The sequence below is a fragment of the Triticum aestivum genome, chromosome 5A (assembly GCF_018294505.1).
Source record: "Triticum aestivum cultivar Chinese Spring chromosome 5A, IWGSC CS RefSeq v2.1, whole genome shotgun sequence".
Taxonomy (NCBI): domain Eukaryota; kingdom Viridiplantae; phylum Streptophyta; class Magnoliopsida; order Poales; family Poaceae; genus Triticum; species Triticum aestivum.
This window is the reverse complement of record NC_057806.1, coordinates 407,767,635-407,789,704: the sequence shown is the minus strand read 5'-3', so window position 1 is coordinate 407,789,704 and position 22,070 is coordinate 407,767,635.

Below are 22,070 nucleotides of genomic sequence, written 5' to 3'. Positions count from 1 at the left end.
CTTATGGAAAGGATATGAAGAAAACTTGTGCATGCAAGCTTTGTGGAGAAATAGGACACACCCATAAAGAACACAAGGATGAATGCCCGAATTGTGAAGAAAGTCACCCAGTTGAAGAATGCCCAACTAGGCAGATTACTTGTTTCTTGTGTGAAGATACTACCCACTATCCTACTCAGTGTCACATTTACCCCATGGTACAACGAACCATCCAGCAGAAGAAAGAAGAAATGAAAGGAGCCCTTATGGAAAGTTTAGAAGAACATGTGATGAAGGAAGATGTGGAGGACACACCCAAAGAAGAGCCAATTAAACCCTGCACCAAGTCATGCTATTCATGTGGAGAAGAAGGACACATCTCCCAGAATTGTTTGAATGGAGATCTAGTAGAATTCCCGACAGAGGAAGTAGAATATGACCCAGAGAAATAGAAGCCATGATTGGCATGGTAAGGTCCAGGAAGAGAAGCATATTGGATTCCAGGAAGGATCTGAGTCATATCACATGTTATAGGTGCAAGGAGTCAAGGCACTACCTTAGCAGTTGCCCAAAAAGGAAACCTCGATACTTGTCAGAAGTAATATGTTTCTGTTGTAATGAAGCAGGGCACTTTGCCAGAGAATGCCCCAAGGAGAAGGAAACCTGTGCTAGGAAGTTGAGTTTGCAATAGAAGTAATGGAGTAGTAGAAGTGAGAACATTTTCTTGAGGTGTTGAGTTGAGACCTGTAATGGAAAAGCGAGAGATTGTAATCACTTGAGAATGAATAAAGTTAGCATCGTTGGTACTGATATGGATTTTATGAGTTGTTACACTATGAAGGAGAATTTTGGCCATTCTGAGGATAAGAGAAATATGGTCTATGGAAGATTTGTGCATTTTAAGGGTGGTAGTACCCTGTAATGGATTTCGGACAAAATAAATACGAGTTTTGTCTCAATATGTGTGACGCCCCAAGAGTATGTAGGATGAAGTTGGAGACCGTCAGTTGTTTGGACCAAATGTGATCAAGGAGTCAGAAGAGAATGTTAAGTTGATTTGAGATAGACTGAAAGTAGCTCAGTCTAGGTAGAAGAGTTATGCAGACTTAAAAACTCAAGGAGGTAGTCTGTGAAATTGGAGACAGAGCATGTCTTCGCGTGATCCCTCTGCGAGGAGTTAAACGAATTGGAGTTAAGGGAAAATTAGCCCCGAGATTTGTAGGACCGTACCGAGTTTTGGAGCATATGGGAGAAGTGGCCAACAAGTTGGAGTCACCCGAAGGACTTTCAGGAGTTCGTGATGTGTTTCACATTTCCCAGTTGAAGAAGTGTCGTGCAGAGATGGCCAATATTCCCATGTAAGGACGCTTGACCCTGGAAAGGATAATGATGTTCCACAAAGTGGAATATGGACTTCATAAGTATAAGTTTTTATCCCGGTATGAGGGATATCCCCACGGGGATGAATTAGATAAATTACTATTGGATATAAAGGAGGTATGATGTTGGAAATATGGATCAATGGAAACTCCATGATGAGTCTGAGTAAACATGTCCTAGTTTGGTGCCAATAGAAGGAAGGAAGACAGTACAATTGGATGGATTTAAGTATACTAGGAAAACTGGAAGTTGGATGTTGGATTAGAGATCCGCTGCCCCGATGATAAGTTCAAGGACTACAAGTGATGAGATGGGCCATAACTCACAGGCCCCAGGACCTTCCAAGAAGCAAGCACATTCTTGCTGAAGGAAAAACCCTGGAAGTGGATATACCTTTGTCGACAGACGATTTTATAGGAGTTTACGCAAAACCTGAGAGTTGTGACGGAACGATAGATGTTTGTTTGGCTTGCAGAATCAATGGATTATTCCGAACTTGGTTCGTCGACGAGAGAAATTCTGCAATGCTTGTGAGGATGACCGAGTGTTAGAATGCGAGATTCGCTAAACTATATACAAGGTAATGATTTGGGTGCGGGATGGATTGATCACCATACCGACTTACTCTTATTATTCGCCTTGCTATATGGGATGGTAAATGTGAGTGATTTACCTATAGTGGAGAGACGACGATCAAAACCTTGTTTAAACCCTAGAATGGTATAAGAATTTTTCCCTTGTACACGGCAGCTTTTTGCCAACCGTAGGTTATACGGTGAGGATCACCCAGACCCATTTCCTGCAGGAGAAACCACAAATTGTTGACCACCATGAGATATCGATAGTGGTTTAGTTTTCGCGCCAGACCGTCAGCTAAGAAGACCCAATCTCGGAATAACCTTACCAAGAGGAAAGGACAGAAGAAATGAGGAAAAGGTTATGCCACTACTGGAAGAGCCCAGAGAAGGAATTTGCCGAGAATCTGAGAAGACCGGACCCTGTCAAGAATAAGGATGGAGTATATGAGTATTGATGGACCGTAACCATGTTTCTAAGGTGGTAGCACCCCAGACCCCTTGATGATTGATGGATTTTGAGGAGACCCCCAACCCTAACCTTTTTCTTGCTAGCCTCTTCCGAATCTCGAGGACCGAGATTCATTTTAAGGGTGGTAGGTTTGTAACATCCCCAAAATTCTAAATTTTGGAATGTTATAATAAATAGATAGATTTGACTGATTGTTTGATTGATTGTTGAAAGTGAGTGAATTCGAAACTTTTGAAAGTTAAATGAGAGGGAATAAAAGGACTTTCCCAAACTTTCATATTTGCTTTCTGATCTCCATGAATTCCAATTCTTTTCAAACACAAAACCCTGGAGAGAAGATGACATGACTTCTTCCATTTATTTAAATGACAAGGGGGTGTTGAAAATATTTGAATTCATTTGGAAAATATTTTCCAATTCAGAAACTTTATGCAACTCAATGATTTCACGAGAGAAGATAAAATGACTTCTTCAAATTATATGAAATATGAGTTGGGAGTTTCAAAGGATCAATTTCAAGTCCTTTTGGAATTAAATTTTCAATTTGGATTTATTTGAGTTTTATTCAAATTATTTTTCTCCAAAAAATAAAATATATGGAAATTAGGGGTAACATGATTGCCCTACATTAGAAAATTGGAGAAAAATTTATTTGAAATCATTTTGGTATTTTTAAAATGAATTTTACTGGATTTTATTAGAGCAGAAGCACTCTTTGAATTATTTGAATTTTTTTGGATTTTATTGACTTTATAAAAATGTCCATGTCGTAGAAAATAATTTTCTGAAAATTATGATAATATTATATGTCTATATAAAATTTCTTTTATTTTTTATGATTATGTTTATCTGGAAATTGGTTTTAAAAAAATATACTCCCGCCGCCGACTGGGGCCGCAGCACCCAGCCAGGCCAAGGCCCAGCCCGGCGCCGCCTCGCCCGTCGTCCCGACTGGGACTCCTCCCGGAGTCCGGCACCGGGCCGCCACCGCCGCCTCCTTGGCCCTCGCCCAGCGCCCTCCTCCCCTCCCCTATAAAGCCGTCGCCGCCGCCCCGGCTTCTCTCTCTCTGCCGCGCCGCGCCGCCCCTCCGCATCTCGCTGCTGCCTGCATCGCCTCTCGCCGCCTCTCGCCGCCGACACCGCATGCGCCGCCGCCGCCTCGCCGCCGCCCGCTGCTGCTGCCCGCGTCGCACTCCGCCCCGTCGTTCGCAGCGCCGCCCCGCGCCGCATCGCCCCGCGCCTCGCCCTGCCTCGCCGGAGAGCCGCCGTCGCCGATCTGCCGCTGCCGCCGGACCACTGCCGGTTTTTCGGTTGAAAAACCGTCGAACCGGTAAGAACCGCCCGTCCGGTTTTTCTTTAGGTTTTCGTTTTAGTAGAACGGTTTTTCTTTTAAAACCCCGATAGTATATTTAGAGAACGCTCGCTGGTTTAGCCTCTGGAGCGAACGAGTTCATAGTTTAGGGTTCGGGAGTAAACGTTCGTAAATTAGTATTTTTTCTTTTTCTGTTATTCCGGCCAGGGACCTATATGTGAGGATTTTCCCTACAGTTTAGTCCCTTGATTTCAACGACTATAACTTTTTACTCGTTAGTCCAAATCCAACAAAACCAACGCCCCTTCTTCGTTATGATCCCCTCTATCCGAATAAACAACTTAAACATGTTTTTGAAAAGTTTAAAAATTTGAATTAGAGCAGATTTGAATTCAAACTTCGTTTGATCATAACTTGAGTTTCGTAGCTCCGTTTGAGTTGATTCTTTTGCAATCAAAGCTCTTGACCTAAACATTCTAATAAGGCCAAATTCACATAACTTGGTACTGTTAGAAATTGTTTTATGTTGCAAGAGTTATTTGCCTTGGTTTCGATTTTTCCGAATTGTTTTCTTCGTTCTTTCTGATCTTTTGAAGTGATTGCTTATGTGTGGTTACTATTGTTTGCTACGATAGATTGACCGGAGTGTGACGAGTAGATCTATCAAGAGTTTTGAGTGCGAATCATCTTCATCAACATTGCAGGCAAGTTCACACTTTGATCATACCTTTTTCTACAACCCAGTTTATTGCGTTAGATCAATCCTCACACATTGCATGATTAGGATCTAATTAAACTTGTGGGATGGGAAGTAATGAGGTAGTACCTATTCACCTGTATTATTATGAAACCTTTGGGAGTTACTTCTACGTTTGCTTATTATGCCATGCTATGCTAGTAGACGTGGATTGGGTGAGTGATATCCATGACAGATGTGAGTTTGTTAATTTTAAATGGTTTACTTAAGGTGGAAACTTAAATACACATCTGGGTGGATTGAGGCACCTGATGTCTATCGGGACTTGCCTGTTTTTATTTCGGACCGCCACCCAGGCTCAAAGGGATCATAAGATCATTCATGCTAGTAACTTCCGTGTGCAGCCACAAGCCATTATGGGCTCTGGCATAGTTGATTAAGTTGTGCGAACTCTTACGGGTAGACTAGCAGATATAGGGGAAAGTAGGTGTACCGGTCTACCCACATGTAAGGTGCTAGCCTTCTGAAAGACTGTGTCTCGGTCATCCGTTTCTCAAACACCATGTAGTGCGAGAAATCCAACGGAGGCGATCGAGTCTTGTGGGGAAAAGTGCGCAAACCTCTGCAGAGTGTATAAACTAATCATGATTAGTCGTGTCCCCGGTCATGGACATCTTGAGTATCTAGTTCTTGGATTATCCTGTTGATCTCATCACGTTACTTTAAATGAATATTGTTGGGTTTAATGATGTTACTTAATTGGGATTGAGAATGCTGTCAACCATTCTCAATGTTCAACAACCACCATGATAGTAATGAAATTTATTCCTTTGCAGTAGGGAAAATTGGCTTTACGCAAAAACCTTATAGCCATAGAGCTTTTCCACCAGCCATATATGCATATAGTGATAGCCATTGTTCATCATTTTCTCTATGGTGTGAATTTGCCAGTACATTCAATGTACTGACCCGTTTCGGGCTGCAACGTCTCATGTTGCAGGATTATCTTATGACGAGTAAGTGATACGTTAGGGTTACGATTTCTACACTCAACTTTGTCATTGGTGTTGATGGGAATCCACACCCTTGTTGCTTCCGCTATATGGATTGAGGTAATAGTATTTACATTACTTTATACATGTGATTTACCTCTGTTATAAATCCTTCGAGTACTGTGTGTGTCAGCATACCGATCCAAGGATGACACTTAAGCACACAGGCTTGATCCATTCGGGTCAGGTCGCTACAAGTTTACGCTTATTGTGACAGTTAGTTTTCGGCTTTCTCCACTAAGGTGCTTAACCATGTGAGCTGGAAGCACAATCGCAGTGGTTCTCCCTTTGCACGCCTAGCCGAACAAAACGGAACGTACGAAGCAAGTGCAGGAGCCGGGCAACCCAACTATTGACCGAAGACACAATTCGAAACCGATGCATATATAGCAATATCTGAGAATGTTTTTGCCGAATCCCTAAAGGTGTCCGGCGTTGCACTGCGAGACTAATGCTGGAAAAGCATAAATAGTTTAAAAGTGCCAAAAAGCTTGGAAAACCAAGAAATGTCAGTAAAAACATGACGTCCGAACACTATCAAGTGTTCGGTGCCAATCCGAAAGTTGGTCTTAGAAAAAAGAAGTGCTTCTGTCGTGCTTTAACATGATACATCCTATCTCAAGACTTCGAGCGGGTCAGCCTACGGCTTCAACCTCCTATCCCGAGGGCGGAGTACTTCTCATCAGGCCAGTTTAGCAAACTAAACTCTAGCGGCTTTGAGAGAGAAATTAGGCTCCCCGACTAGTGACCGCACACTCGTGTCGAAAAAAGGAGTGATAAATAATAATAAAACTTTGCAACGGCTAAGAAGAAGAACACTTATTATAAAACGGCTCAAATAAACTTAAGAGCCCCCCAGTGACTTGGGTAGAAGAATGATTGCATGTACCGAAGTACTTATATCATACCTATGTTCAACCGAACTTTAAACGCGTCTTAACCGACCGTCAGCTTCTCCCTCTTCAGTCAAGGACCGAAAAGTGTTATGTACTCCATCGGTCGAGAATATCGACGGTGTTTCCAATAACCAGGCAATCAGGCCATAAGGCTGTAACATACAAAGCGCGCTCAGGGAACTTATGCTATATTACCGTGAAGTGTAAGAAGCATCTTCAAAGAAAATAGTACCCCCACCGATACCTTTCTTCGGTGCTCATTGTTATTATGAGACTTGTGCAATAGATTTTTTGTACTCATGAGTTCCGTTGTGTGCCGACCATCATTGAATAACTATAAGAGCGCTAGCTTTCGGCTTCACCCAGTCTGAGGTCCGGCTCGAGCGACCCGATCGTGACAATCGCAGAGGTGCTCCCTTTACTCCCTAGCCGAACAATCGAGAACGTAGGGGTAAACACAGGAGCGAGGCAACCCAGCTTGCAAATCGCTTAAGTCAATATGGTGCATATTGTGGCATAATACACGAACAAGGAACGAAGCCGTACAAGTATAATCATATGCAAGAGGAAAAGCTTCATAAATGAAGCCCCCAAGTGAATTGGGTCCTTGAATTTGTGTGTCACAAATAAAGTTTGGACAAGGAAATTTTTTACAAGCAACATTTTTCCAAAAAAGTATAATGCTTGGTCCAACCGAACACAAGTTAGAAATTAAAGCTTTAAGCATGAAAGCGACTTAGCTGGTTAATATGTTCGGTATTGATGACGCGGTCCGAGCTTGATGCGGGGCAAGGTTCCATCCCCCAAGCTGGTCCTGAGGTGGCGGAGCGGAGAGCTCGACACACCGAAGTGGTGACATAGCACGGTCAATGCAAACCGGCAGAGTGACGCCGAAGTCCCCGGATCATTTTCCTGTGCACAAAAAATAGTGCAAACCGGAGATAATAGTAATAATAATAATAATAATAATAATAATAATAAATCATTGCATAATCATTAATTTATGCAAAGTGAGTAATAAAAGAAATATGGCCTGGCGCCGAAGTCAATATCAATGCAGGGCGTCGGCGTGATGCGGTAAGGGCGTGGTAAAGTCTGAATTCATAGGTCGGTCCGAGTTCCGGATGTGGCATTCGCCGGACTATGTACGGAGACTGACCGGACCACCATGTGACCGTCGTTAATGCGGCCACCATTTGATAGACCTGTGTACATATGATGGATAAACCAGAGTAATAATTCCTTGGGAAAAATTGAACCCAAACAAGCAAAAAATATTGAGGTTAATAGCACCTGGTTTATTTGTTGTAGCCATCCGAAGGAAGGTGATTCCCAAAATTGGGACTCGCTTCGCACACCCATTGCCTGATGGGCGATAAAACGATGGCATGGCAATGCTGGTAAAGGTTGACTCGCTGAGGCAAAGCCCTCGGCCCAGCTAACGTGACGGAGCTGGTCGGCTAGTGACGCCGAAGTGTCCGGAGTAGGTTGATGAAGAGATGGCGAAGCCCCCGGTCCAGCCGAGATGTTGAAGTAGGTCGGCGTGATGGACACCAGCTTGAAGAAGCAATAGTGCGGCCATGCCGATGCAGGTCGTAATGTGGTCGATGCCGGCTTGATGAAGCGACCGTGCGGCGATGCCGGTATGCCCGCTCCGTGTAATCCGTGGGGCGGCGATGTTGGTGATGATTTATCCTTCGCGATGCCGGACTCTTGTTCGGCTTGCCGAAATGATGATCCGAAGAAGTTGAGCTCGGCTCAACAAAGTGACGCCGTGTCTAGCATAGGTCGGCAGCCGTGGAGTGATATTGCCGGACTGGTTTGACACCAGCATGATGTTGAAGATCATGTTCAAAAAATCTTAAAGTTAGTGGGATGTGTTCGGAAACAAAACACAATACCCCATACAAAACATCCTTCAAAAGGGATGTCTGAAATCCCGTTCATAAAAAAAGATGAACTCGGGTCGGATTCGTTTTCGCGCAGAAAACAGATCCAAAAAGTGATGCACTAATCGGAAGGTTCCCGGAGTTTGGACGGTCGGATCAAGCTGAAATTTTGAGAGGTGGTAGATATAGGAATTCCGCAGCCAATCAACGGTTGGATCTTCCAAAGGACGTCCGAGCTAGAAGATGGACACCACGCCCTAAACTCATCCAAATTCCCGTCCAGATTTGACAGGGCTCCGGTATATCGCGGATTGCCAGAGATTTCTCCATCGGAACTCGACGAAATTTTCCAGGGTTGTTGTAGATCCAATTCCGCACAATTCCACCGAAGAAATCATTAAAACGACACTCGAGGGGGCGGTGGCGGCGGATACAAGTTCGTTGTCCAGAAAAACAGCACGGTCGCCCGAGGGCAATGTTGACGTTGAGCCTGCGGGATCCCTGGATGATTCCTCCATGATCTTGATAGAGATCAGAGTTGACGTTGATGAAGGCCCTCATCCGAACATGACGATCGGAGATATGGCGCCGTCCTTGGTAGAACCAAGGTGACTAGTCGAGCTGGTGACGAAGATGCCGAAGTCGCAGTTGATCTGCAGGCGAGCCATCGATCCTTTTGTCGATCACATAGCGGAACCCTCAATGAAAGCACCAATGTCGGTGTCAAAACCGGCGGATCTCGGGTAGGGGGTCCCGAACTGTGCGTCAAGGCCGGATGGTAACAGGAGACGAGGGACACAATGTTTTTACCCAGGTTCGGGCCCTCTCGATGGAGGTAATACCCTACTCCTGCTTGATTAATATTGATGATATGGGTAGTACAAGAGTAGATCTACCACGAGATCAAGGAGGCTAAACCCTAGAAGCTAGCCTATGGTATGATTGTTGTGTATATTGTATATCTATCGACTAGCCTGGCCTCGGTTTATATAATGCACCGGAGGCCTAGGATAACACGAGTCCTAGCCGAATACGCCGGTGGGGAGAAGTCCTTGTCTTGATCGCCAAGTCTTGTGGAATCTTCCTTGTATGCGGCAATTGTCCGAATTGGCCCATGAGTATACGACCACGGGGGTCCTCGGCCCAATCTATCAGATCGGGAGATGACGTGTTGAGTACCCCCTAGTCCAGGACACCGTCAGCCACCGTTCATAATTTTTCATACATGTCACTCTTGATTCATTGCAATCCCGGTACACCACCGGAGGCATTCATATAGAGCCATACTTTGTTCTAGTATCGAGTTGTAATCATTGAGTTGTAAATAAATAGAAGTGTGATGATCATCATTAATAGAGCATTGTCCCAAAAAAGGCCCAAAAAAAAGAAAGGCCAAATAAAATAAATAAATAAAAAGGGGCAATCCTACTATCCTTTTACCACACTTGTGCTTCAAAGTAGCACCATGATCTTCACGATAGTGAGTCTCTTATGTTGTCACTTTCATATACTAGTGGGGAATTTTCATTATAGAACTTGGCTTGTATATTCCAACAATGTGCCTCCTCAAGTGCCCTAGGTCTTCGTGAGCAAGCAAGTTGGATGCACACACACTTAGTTCCTTTTGTTGAGCTTTCATACATTTATAGCTCTAGTGCATTCGTTGCATGGCAATCCCTACTTCTTGCATTAACATCAATCGATGGGCATCTCCATAGCTCATTGATTAGCCTCGTTGATGTGAGACTTTCTCCTTTTTGTCTTCTCCACATAACCCCCATCATCATATTCTATTCCACCCATAGTGCTATATCCATGGCTCGCGCTCATGTATTGCGTGAAAGTTTATAGGTTTGAGATTACTAAAGTATGAAACAATTGATTGGCTTGTCATCGGGGTTGTGCATGATGAGAGCATTCTTGTGTGACAAAAATGGAGCATGACTAAACTATATGATTTTGTAGGCATGAACTTTCTTTGGCCATGTTATTTTGAGAAGACATAATTGCTTAGTTAGTATGCTTGAAGTATTACTGTTTCTATGTGAATATTAAACTTTTGTCTTGAATCTTATGGATCTGAGTATTCATACCACAATTAAGAAGAATTACATTAAAATTATGCCAAGTAGCACTCCGCTTCAAAAATTCTGTTTTTATCATTTACCTACTCGAGGACGAGCAGGAATTAAGCTTGGGGATGCTTGATACGTCTCCAACGTATCTATATTTTTTGATTTCTCCATGCTATATTATCTTCTATTTTGGATGTTTATGGGCTTTATTATACACTTTTATATCATTTTTGGGAGTAAACTATTAACCCAGAGCCCAGTGCCAGTTTCTGTTTTTTTCCTTGTTTTAGAGTATCACAAAAAAGGAAAATCAAACGGAGTCCAATTGACATGAAACTTCATGGAACTTATTTCTGGAAGGAAAGCAACCCAGGAGACTTGGAGTCCATGTCAAGGAAGCTTCGAGGAAGCCACGAGGTAGGGGGGCGCGCCCACCCCCCTGGGCGCGCCCTCCACCCTTGTGGCCCCCTCGTGGCTCCCCTAACGTACTTCTTCTTCCTATATATATCCATATACCCTAAAACGATCGGGGAGCACAATAGATCGGGAGTTCCGCCGCCAGAAGCCTCCGTAGCTACCGAAAGCCAATCTAGACCCGTTCCGGCACCCTGCCTGAGGGGGAATTCGTCTCCGGTGGCCATCTTCATCATCCCGGTGCTCTCCATGACGAGGAGGGACTAGTTCTCCCTCGGGGCTGAGGGTATGTACCAGCAGCTATGTGTTTGATCTCTCTCTCTCTCTCTCTCTCGTGTTCTTGAAGTGGTACGATCTTGATGTATCGCGAGCTTTGCTATTATAGTTGGATCTTATGATATTTTCTTCCCCCTCTACTCTCTTGTAATGGATTGAGTTTCCCCTTTGAAGTTATCCTATCGGATTGAGTCTTTAAAGATTTGAGAACACTTGATGTATGTCTTGCCGTCCGTATCTGTGGTGACAATGGGATATCACGTGATTCACTTGATGTATGTTTTGGTGATCAACTTGCGGGTTCCACCCATGAACCTGTGCATAGGGGTTGGCACACGTTTTCGTCGTGATTCTCCGGTAGAAACTTTGGGGCACTCTTTGACGTTCTATGTGTTGGTTGAATAGATGAATCTGAGATTGTGTGATGCATATCGTATAATCATAACCACAGATACTTGAGGTGACATTGGAGTATCTAGGTGACATTAGGGTTTTGGTTGATTTGTGTCTTAAGGTGTTATTCTAGTACGAACTCTAGGGCTGTTTGTGACACTTATAGGAATATCCCAACGGATTGATTGGAAAGAATAACTTTGAGGTGGTTTCGTACCCTAACATAATCTCTTCGTTTGTTCTCCACAATTAGTGACTTTGGAGTGACTCTTTGTTGCATGTTGAGGGATAGTTATATGATCCAATTATGTTATTATTGTTGAGAGGACTTGCACTAGTGAAAGTATGAACCCTAGGCCTTGTTTCAAAGCATTGCAATACCATTTACGCTCACTTTTATCATTAGTTACCTTGCTGTTTTTATATTTTTCAGATTACAAAAACCTATATCTACTATCCATATTGCACTTGTATCACCATCTCTTCGCAGAACTAGTGCACCTATACAATCTACCATTGTATTGGGTGTGTTGGGGACACAAGAGACTCTTTGTTATTTGGTTGCAGGGTTGCTTGAGAGAGACCATCTTCATCCTACGCCTCCTACGGATTGACAAACCTTAGGTCATCCACTTGAGGGAAATTTGCTACTGTCCTACAAACCTCTGCACTTGGAGGCCCAACAACGTCTACAAAAAGAAGGTTGTGTAGTATACATCAGCATGCTGGATAGCGGTCGATGTGAGGAGTAATAGTAGTAGATGCAGAATCGTTTCGGTCTACTTGTCACGGACGTGATGCCTATATACATGATCATACCTAGATATTCTCATAACTATGCTCAATTGTATCAATTGCTCGACAGTAATTCATTTACCCACCGTAATACTTATGCTCTTGAGAGAAGCCACTAGTGAAACCTATGGCCCCCGGGTCTATCTTCCATCATATTAATCTTCCAACACTTAGTTATTTCTATTCTTGTTTATTTTACTTTGCATCTTTATTTCTCTTTATCATAAAAATACCAAAAATATTATCTTATCATGTCTATCAGATCTCACTCTCGTAAGTGACCGTGAAGGGATTGACAACCCCTTTATCGCGTTGGTTGCGAGGTTATTATTTGTTTGTGTAGGTGTGTGGGACTTGAGCGTGATCTCCTACTTGATTGATACCTTGGTTCTCAAAAACTGAGGGAAATAGTTACGCTACTTTGCTGCATCACCCTTTCCTCTTCAAGGGAAAAACAACGCAGTGCTCAAGAGGTAGCAACAAGGATTTCTCCCGCCGCTGCCGGGGAGATTCGCGCCAAGTCAAGTCAAGATTTGACTCTTGACAACAAGCCATTTCTGGCGCCGTTGCCAAGTCAAGACATACCAAGTACCCATCACAAACTCTTATCCCTCACATTATATTATTTGCCATTTGCCTCTCATTTTCCTCTCCCCCACTTCACCCTTGCTATTTTATTCACCCTCTCTTTTTTCGTTCCCCTTCTCTTTTTCTATTTGCCTTTTTTTCCTGTTTCTTGTTTGCTTGTGTGTTGGATTGCTTGCTTGTCACGATGGCTCAAGATAATACTAAATTGTGTGACTTTGCCAATACCAACAACAATGATTTTCTTAGCACTCCGATTGCTCCTCTTACCGATGCTGAATCTTGTGAAATTAATGCTGCTTTGTTGAATCTTGTCATGAAAGTTCAATTCGCCGGCCTTCCTAGTGAAGATGCCACTACCCATCTAAACAACTTTGTTGATTTGTGTGATATGCAAAAGAAGAAAGATGTGGATAATCATATTGTTGAACTTAAGCTATTTCCGTTTTCGCTTAGAGATCGTGCTAAAGCTTGGTTTTCGTCTTTGCCTAAAAATAGTATTGATTCATGGAATAAGTGCAAAGATGCTTTTATCTCTAAGTATTTTCCTCCCGCTAAGATCATCTCTCATAGAAACAATATTATGAATTTTAAGCAACATGATCATGAACATGTTGCACAATCTTGGGAGAGGATGAAATTAATAATACGTAATTGCCCTACACATGGTTTGAATCTTTGGATGATTATACAGAATTTTTATGCTGGATTGAATTTTGCTTCTAGAAATCTTTTAGATTAGGCCGCGGGAGGCACTTTTATGGAAATCACTTTAGGAGAAGCTACTAAACTCCTAGATAATATTATGGTTAATTATTCTCAATGGCACACCAACAGATCTACTAATAATAAAGTGCATGCAATTGAAGAGATTAATGTTTTGAGTGGAAGGATGGATGAACTTATGAAATTGTTTGCTAATAAGAGTGTTTCCTCTGATCCTAATGATGTGCCTTTGTGTACCTTGATTGAGAATAATAATGAATCTATGGATGTGAATTTTTTTGGTAGGAACAATTTTGGTAATAACGCGTATAGAGGTAATTTTAACCCTAGGCCGTTTCCTAGTAATTCCTCTAATAATTATGGTAATTACTACAACAATTCCTATGGAAGTTATAATAAGATGCCCTCAAATTTTTAATCTAGTAATAAAGAATTTATTACTTCGCAAAAGAGTTTGAATGCTTTGATTGAAGAAAAAATGCTTAAGTTTGATGAGTTGGCTAGGAATGTTGATAGAATTTCTCTTGATGTTGATTATTTGAAACTTAGATCTATTCCACCTAACCATGATATCAATGAGTCTCTCAAAGCCATGACAATTTCCATTGATGAGTGCAAAGAAAGAACCGCTAGGATGCGTGCTAAGAAAGATTTCTTTGTGAAAGCGTGTTCTTCTAGTTTTCATGATAATAAAGATGAAGATATAAAAGTTATTGATGTGTCTCCTATTAAATCTTTGTTTTGCAATATGAATCTTGATAATGATGGGACTGAAGATGAGCCACCTTTTCCTAGAAGGCATTCCAAAAATTTGGAGTTTTTAGATCTTGATGCAAAAATTGGTAAAAGTGGAATTGAAGAGGTCAAAACTTTAAATATCAAAGAACCCACTATTTTGGATTTTAAGGAATTTTAATTATGATAATTGCTCTTTGATAGATTGTATTTCCTTGTTGCAATCCGTGCTAAATTCTCCTCAAGCTTATAGTCAAAATAAAGGTTTTACTAAACATATCGTTGATGCTTTGATGCAATCTTATGAAGAAAAACTTGAGTTGGAAGTTTCTATCCCTAGAAAAATTTATGACGAGTGGGAACCTAAAATAAAAATTAAAATTAAAGATCATGAGTGCTATGCTTTGTATGATTTGGGTGCTAGTGTTTCCACGATTCCAAAAACTTTGTGTGATTTGCTAGGTTTCCGTGATTTTGATGATTGTTCTTTAAACTTGCACCTTGCGGATTCCACCATTAAGAAACCTATGGGAAGAATTAATGATATTATTATTGTTGAAAATAGGAACTATATGCCCGTAGATTTCATTGTTCTTGATATAGATTGCAATCCTTCATCTCCTATTATTCTTGGTAGACCTTTTCTTAGAATGATTGGTGCAATTATTGATATGAAGGAATGGAATATTAGATTCCAATTTCCATTAAGGAAAGGCATGTAACACTTCCCTAGAAATAAAATTGAATTACCATATGAATCTATTATGAGAGCCACTTATGAATTGCATACCAAAGATGGCAATACCTAGATCTATCCTCACTTTTATGCCTAGCTTGGGGCGTTGAACGATAGCGCTTGTTGGGACGCAACCCAATTTTATTTTTATTACTTGCTTTTTGCTCCTGTTTAGTAATAAATAATTTATCTAGCCTCTGTTTTTGTTGTGTTTTTTTGTGTTTAATTAGTGTTTGTGCCAAGTAGAACCGTTGGGAAGACTTGGGGGAAGTCTTTTTGATCTTGCTGTAAAAATCAGAAACTTTAGCGCTCACGAGAATTGCTGCCATTTTTATTTGGAAAGTGCTATTTAGTTAATTATTTTTTCAGAGGATTAATAGATAAATTCCTCACGTCCAGTGATTTATTTTAGAATTTTTGGGGTTCCAGAAGTTGCGTTAGCTACAGATTACTACAGACTGTTCTGTTTTTGACAGATTCTGTTTTTCGTGTGTTGTTTGCTTATTTTGATGAATCTATGGCTAGAAAAAGAGTTTATAAACCATAGAGAAGTTGGAATACAGTAGGTTTAACACCAATATAAATAAAGAATGAGTTCATTACAGTACCTTGAAGTGGTGTTTTGTTTTCTTTCGCTAACAGAGCTCATGAGATTTTCTATTTTGAGTTTTGTGTTGTGAAGTTTTCAAGTTTTGGGTAAAGATTTGATGGAGTATGGAACAAAGAGTGGAAAGAGCCTAAGCTTGGGGATTCCCAAGGCATCCCAAGGTAAAATTCAAGGACACCAAAAAGCTTAAGCTTGGGGATGCCTTGGAAGGCATCCCCTCTTTCGTCTTCATCTATCGGTAACTTTACTAGGAGCTATATTTTTATTCACCACATGATATGTGTTTTGCTTGGAGCGTCTTGTATGATTTGAGTCTTTGATTTTTAGTTTACCACAATCATCCTTGCTGTACACACCTTTTGTGAGAGACTGACATGATTTGAAATTTATTAGAATACTCTATGTGCTTCACTTATATCTTTTGAGCTATATAGTTTTTGCTCTAGTGCTTCACCTATATCTTTTAGAGCACGGTGGTGGTTTTATTTTATAGAAATAATTGATCTCTCATGCTTCACTTATATTATTTTTAGAGTCCTTTAGAACAACATGGAAATTTTCTATAATATAAAAACTTTCATAGAAGTGCATTGAATACTATGAGAAGTTTGATACTTGATAATTGTTTTGAGATATGGAGATGGCGATATTAGAGTCATGCTAGTTGAGTAGTTGTGAATTTGAAAAATACTTGTGTTGAAGTTTGTGATTCCCGTAGCATGCATGTATGGTGAACCGTTATGTGATGAAGTCGGAGCATGATTTATTTATTGATTGTCTTCCTTATGAGTGGCGGTCGGGGACGAGCGATGGTCTTTTCCTACCAATCTATCCCCCTAGGAGCATGCGCGTAATACTTTGTTTCGATAACTAATAGAGTTTTGCAATAAGTATGTGACTTCTTTATGACTTATGTTGAGTCCATGGATTATACGCACTCTCACTCTTCCACCATTGCTAGCCTCTCTAGTATCGCGCAACTTTCGCCGGTACCATAAACCCACCATATACCTTCCTCAAAACAGCCACCATACCTACCTATCATGGCATTTCCATAGCCATTCCGAGATATATTGCCATGCAACTTTCCACCGTTCCATTATCATGACACACTTCATCATTGCCATATTGCTTGCATGATCATGTAGTTGACATTGTATTTGTGACAAAGCCACCGTTCAAAATTCTTCATACATGTCACTCATGCATCATTGCACATCCCGGTACACCGCCGGAGGCACTCACATAGAGTCACATTTTGTTCTTAGTATTGAGTTGTAATTCTTGAGTTGTAAGTAAATAAAGTGTGATGATCATCATTATTAGAGCATTGTCCCAAGTGAGGAAAGTATGATGGAGACTATGATTCCCCCACAAGTCGGGATGAGACTCCAGATGAAAAAAGAGAAAGGCCATAAAAAAGAGAAGGCCCAAAAAAGAGAGAGAAAAGAGAGAAGGGACAATGCTACTACCCTTTTTCCACACTTGTGCTTTAAAGTAGCACCATGTTCTTCATATAGAGAGTCTCTTGAGTTATCACTTTCATATACTAGTGGGAATTTTTCATTATAGAACTTGGCTTGTATATTCCATTGATGGGCTTCCTCAAAATGCCCTAGGTCTTCATGAGCAAGCAAGTTGTATGCACACCCACTTAGTTTCTTTTGTTGAGCTTTCATATACTTATAGCTCTAGTGCATCCATTGCATGGCAATCCCTACTCATTCACATTGATATCTATTGATGGACATCTCCATAGCCCGTTGATACGCCTAGTTGATGTGAGACAATCTTCTCCTTTTTTTGTCTTCTCCACAACCACCATTCTACTCCACATATAGTGCTATGTCCATGTCTCACGCTCATATATTGCGTGAAGATAGAAAAAGTTTGAGAACATCAAAAGTATGAAACAATTGCTTGGCTTGTCATCGGGGTTGTGCATGATTTAAATATTTTATGTGGTGAAGATAGAACATAGCCAAACTAAATGATTTTGTAGGGATAACTTTCTTTGGCCATGTTATTTTGAGAAGACATGATTGCTTAGTTAGTATGCTTGAAGTATTATTATTTTTATGTCAATATTAAAATTTTATCTTGAATCTTTCGGATCTGAACATTCATGCCACAATAAAGAAAAAATTACATTGAGAAATATGTTAGAAAGCATTCCACATCAAAAATTCTTCTTTTATCATTTACCTACTCGAGGACGAGCAGGAATTAAGCTTGGGGATGCTTGATACGTCTCCAACGTATCTATAATTTTTTATTGCTCCATGCTATTATATTATCTATTTTGGATGTCAATGGGCTTTATTTTACACTTTTATATCATTTTTGGGACTAACCTACTAACCAGAGGCCCAACCCAAATTGTTGTTTTTTGCCTATTTTAGGGTTTCGCCGAAAAGGAATATCAAACGGAGTCCAAACGGAATGAAACCTTCGGGAATGTGATTTTCCCAACAAACGTGATCCAGGAGACTTGGAGTGGGCATCAAGAAACAAACGAGGAAGCCACGAGGCAGGGGGCGCGCCTACCCCCAGGGCATGCTCTCCACCCTCGTGGGCCCCTCGTTGCTCCACCGATGTACTTCTTCCTCCTATATATATCCACATACCCCTCAAACATCTAGGAGCACCACGAAAACCTAATTCCACCGCTGCACCCTTTTGTACCCGAGAGATCCCATCTCGGGGCCTTTTCCGGAGCTCCGCCGGAGGGGGCATTGATCACGGAGGGCCTCTACATCAACTCCACGGCCTCTCCGGTGATGTGTGAGTAGTTTACTTCAGACCTACGGGTCCATAGTTATTAGCTAGATGGCTTCTTCTCTCTCTTTGGATCTCAATACAAAGTTCTCCTCGATCTTCTTGGAGATCTATTCGATGTAATCTTCTTTTGTGGTGTGTTTGTCGAGATCCAATGAATTGTGGGTTTATGATCAAGTTTATCTATGAACAATATTTGAATCTCCTCTGAATTCTTTTATGTATGATTGGTTTATCTTTGCAAGTCTCTTCGAATTATCAGTTTGGTTTGGCCTACTAGATTGATCTTTCTTGCAATGGGAGAAGTGCTTAGCTTTGGGTTCAATCTTGCGGTGCTCGATCCCAGTGACGGAAAGGGAAACAACACATATTGTATTGTTGCCATTGAGGATAAAAAGATGGGGTTTATATCATATTGCATGAGTTTATCCCTCTACATCATGTCATCTTCTTTAAAGCATTACTCTGTTCTTATGAACTTAATACTCTATATGAGTGCTGGATAGCGGTCGATGTGTGGAGTAATAGTACTAGATGCAGAATCATTTCGGTCTACTTGTCACAGACGTGATGCATATATACATGATCATACCTAGATATTCTCATAACTATGCTTAATTCTATCAATTGCTCGACAGTAATTCGTTTACCCACCGTAATACTTATGCTCTTGAGAGAAGCCACTAGTGAAACCAATGGCCCCCGGGTCTATCTTCCATCATATTAATCTTCCAAAACTTAGTTATTTCTATTGCCATTTATTTTACTTTGCATCTTTATTTCTCTTTATCATAAAAATACCAAAAATATTATCTTATCATATCTATCAGATCTCACTCTCGTAAGTGACCGTGAAGGGATTGACAACCCCTTTATTGCGTTGGTTGCGAGGTTCTTATTTGTTTGTGTAGGTGCGTGGGACTTGAGCGTGATCTCCTACTGGATTGATACCTTGGTTCTCAAAAACTTAGGGAAATACTGACGCTACTTTGCTGCATCACCCTTTCCTCTTCAAGGGAAAACCAACACAGTGCTCAAGAGGTAGCAGACGCGACCCGCTATCCATCATGTTCGGATCCAGCGAATTCACCGAAGATGAGGATTGTTGGGGGAGGACGCGAGCCGGCCCGCGGCACGCAATTCAGCATATTAAAATCACAAGGCGGAAAACCGGATAAATATATAAGTACAAGTGCCTTTGGGGTACTTACGATCCGACCACGGGCTTCGGCCTGGGGCGCCATTCATCGGCGTCCGATTCGGAGTCATCCGTGAGGGAGATTCTCCATTTCTTGGACGCCTCCACCTCTAGATCCGTGGAAGCCCCCTTTTCTTATTTCCCCCCTTAAGGGGAGACTTACTCTCTTCCTCCTCCCCTTTGTCTTCGTCAGGGGAGGAGTGTGTCTCGGTCTCTTCGGACACTATGTCTGAAGCACCTTTACGGCGGAGGCCACTTTTGGGCTCCTTGCCCTTCTTCTTGGCCCGCTTTTTCCAGCGCCTGATATGGCGCCGGAACCAGCATCCTCGTTAACAGAGGGATGGCTAGTTCTTCGGGTAGCGGAGCCGGACAGTGAATCCGCTCCACCTTATTCGTCCAGCCCAGTGGGAAGAATGGAAAGCTTAGTATGGCCTTCGGATTTATAAATAGTAAATTTATCATAAAAACTTACGGGAAATGATGCGTGAGTGCCGTCGAGGCTGCGATCCTCGGTCATTTCTAGCCACGTCTTTTGGGTATTGAATAGCAGCTTCCACATGTCTTCGTGCTTCGTGCTGAAGAATCGCTGCAGGGTCCGGGGACCGGCCCGGTCGAACTCCCACATGTGCTGAGTCCGGTCTTGGGAGGGGAGAATCCGGCGAAAGAGCATTACCTGGATTACGCTGGCAAGACTGGTATTTGTGTCTACCATACTCTTGATGCGCTTCTGCAGCATCGTCGCCTCGTTAGATGACGCCCAGTCCAGGCCCTTGTTGAGCCAGGATGTTAGCCACAATGGAGACCCAGACTTGAACTCGGGAGGAGTGGCCCATGTGGAGTCACGGGGTTCCTTGACATAGAAGCGCTCCAGGTGCCACCCCTTCACGGTCTCCATGAAGATGCCTTTAGGCCAAGTGATGTTGGGAAGCTTGCTCACCATGGCGCTGCCGCACTCCGCGTGTTGATCGTCCACCACTTTCGGCTTCACATTGAAGACCTTGAGCCATAGGCCAAAGTGGGGAGGGATGCGGAGGAGCCTCACATACGACGATGAACGTCGAAATGTTGAGGAAGGAATTCAGTGCTAGATCATGGAAATCTAGTCCATAGTAAAACATAAGGTCCCGAGACGGAAGGATGGAGGGGAAACCCTAATCCATGGAGGAAATGTGGAATAAATACTACCCTCTCATGGGGCTCCGGAGTAGGGACGATCTGCTTCTTGGCCGGAAGCCGGTGGGCGATTTCCTTGGCCAAGTACCCCGCTTCCCGGAACTCCTTGATGTCCTCCTCTGTGACAGAGGAGGCCATCCACTTGCACTGCGCTCCAGATCTGGCCATGGCTTGAATGTTTTCTGGGGACGGATGGGATCGAAGCTTGGGCTCTGGAGCTCGAGGGCGGATGGGCTGAGGAAGAAGAAGGCGTAGGGTGAAAAGGTGGATTTTTATCTCCTTATAAAGGCAGTGAATATAGAGCGTCCCCCACGAGACTTAAAACTCGCCTATTCCCAAGGGGTCGTGCAGACGGCACAGTTGGATTACCCAAACCCATATTGATGAGGATCCCATGATGAGAGGACACAATCTATGTTTTGACAAGACGTGTCACCGGAGGCTGCGTCTCGAAACGCGAAACGGGAGATTGAAAAGTGATTCAAAATAATAAAGAGGCCAGACTGAGGGAGTCCTGGATTAGGGGGTCCCCGGACAACCGGACTATATCCTTTGGCCAGACTGTTGGGCTATGAAGATACAAGATTGAAGACTTCGTCCCATGTCTGGGTGGGACTCTCCTTTGCGTGGAAGGCAAGCTTGGCAATTCGGATATGTAGATCTCCTCCCTTGTAACCGACTCTGTGTAACCCTAGCCCCCTCCGGTGTCTATATAAACTGGAGGGTTTAGTCCGTAGGACAACAACAATCATAATCATAGGCTAGCGTCTAGGGTTTAGCCTCTACGATCTCGTGGTAGATCAACTCTTGTAATACTCATATCATCAAGATCAATCAAGCAGGAAGTAGGGTATTACCTCCATCGAGAGGGCCCGAACCCGGGTAAACATTGTGTCCCCCGCCTCCTGTTACCATCCGCCTTAGACGCACAGTTCGGGACCCCCTACCCGAGATCTGCCGGTTTTGACACCGACATTAGTGCTTTCATTGAGAGTTCCACTCCGCCGTGACGATAAAGACTTGATGGCTCCTTCGATCATTGGCAATGATGCGATCCAGGGTGAGGTTTTTATCCCCGGAGAGATCTTCGTATTCGGCGGCTTCGCACTACGGTCCAACTCGCTTGGCCATATGGAGTAGATCGAGAGCTACGCCCCTGTCCGTCAGGTCAGGTTTGGAAACTTAAACTATACTGCCAACATCCACGGAGACTTGATCTTCGACGGATTCGAGCCCGTGTCAGGTGCGCCGCACAGTCACGACGAGCATGACTTAGCTCTGCTGTCGGACAGTGTTCAGGAGATCACCCCTGTGGCAACTCCGGCCC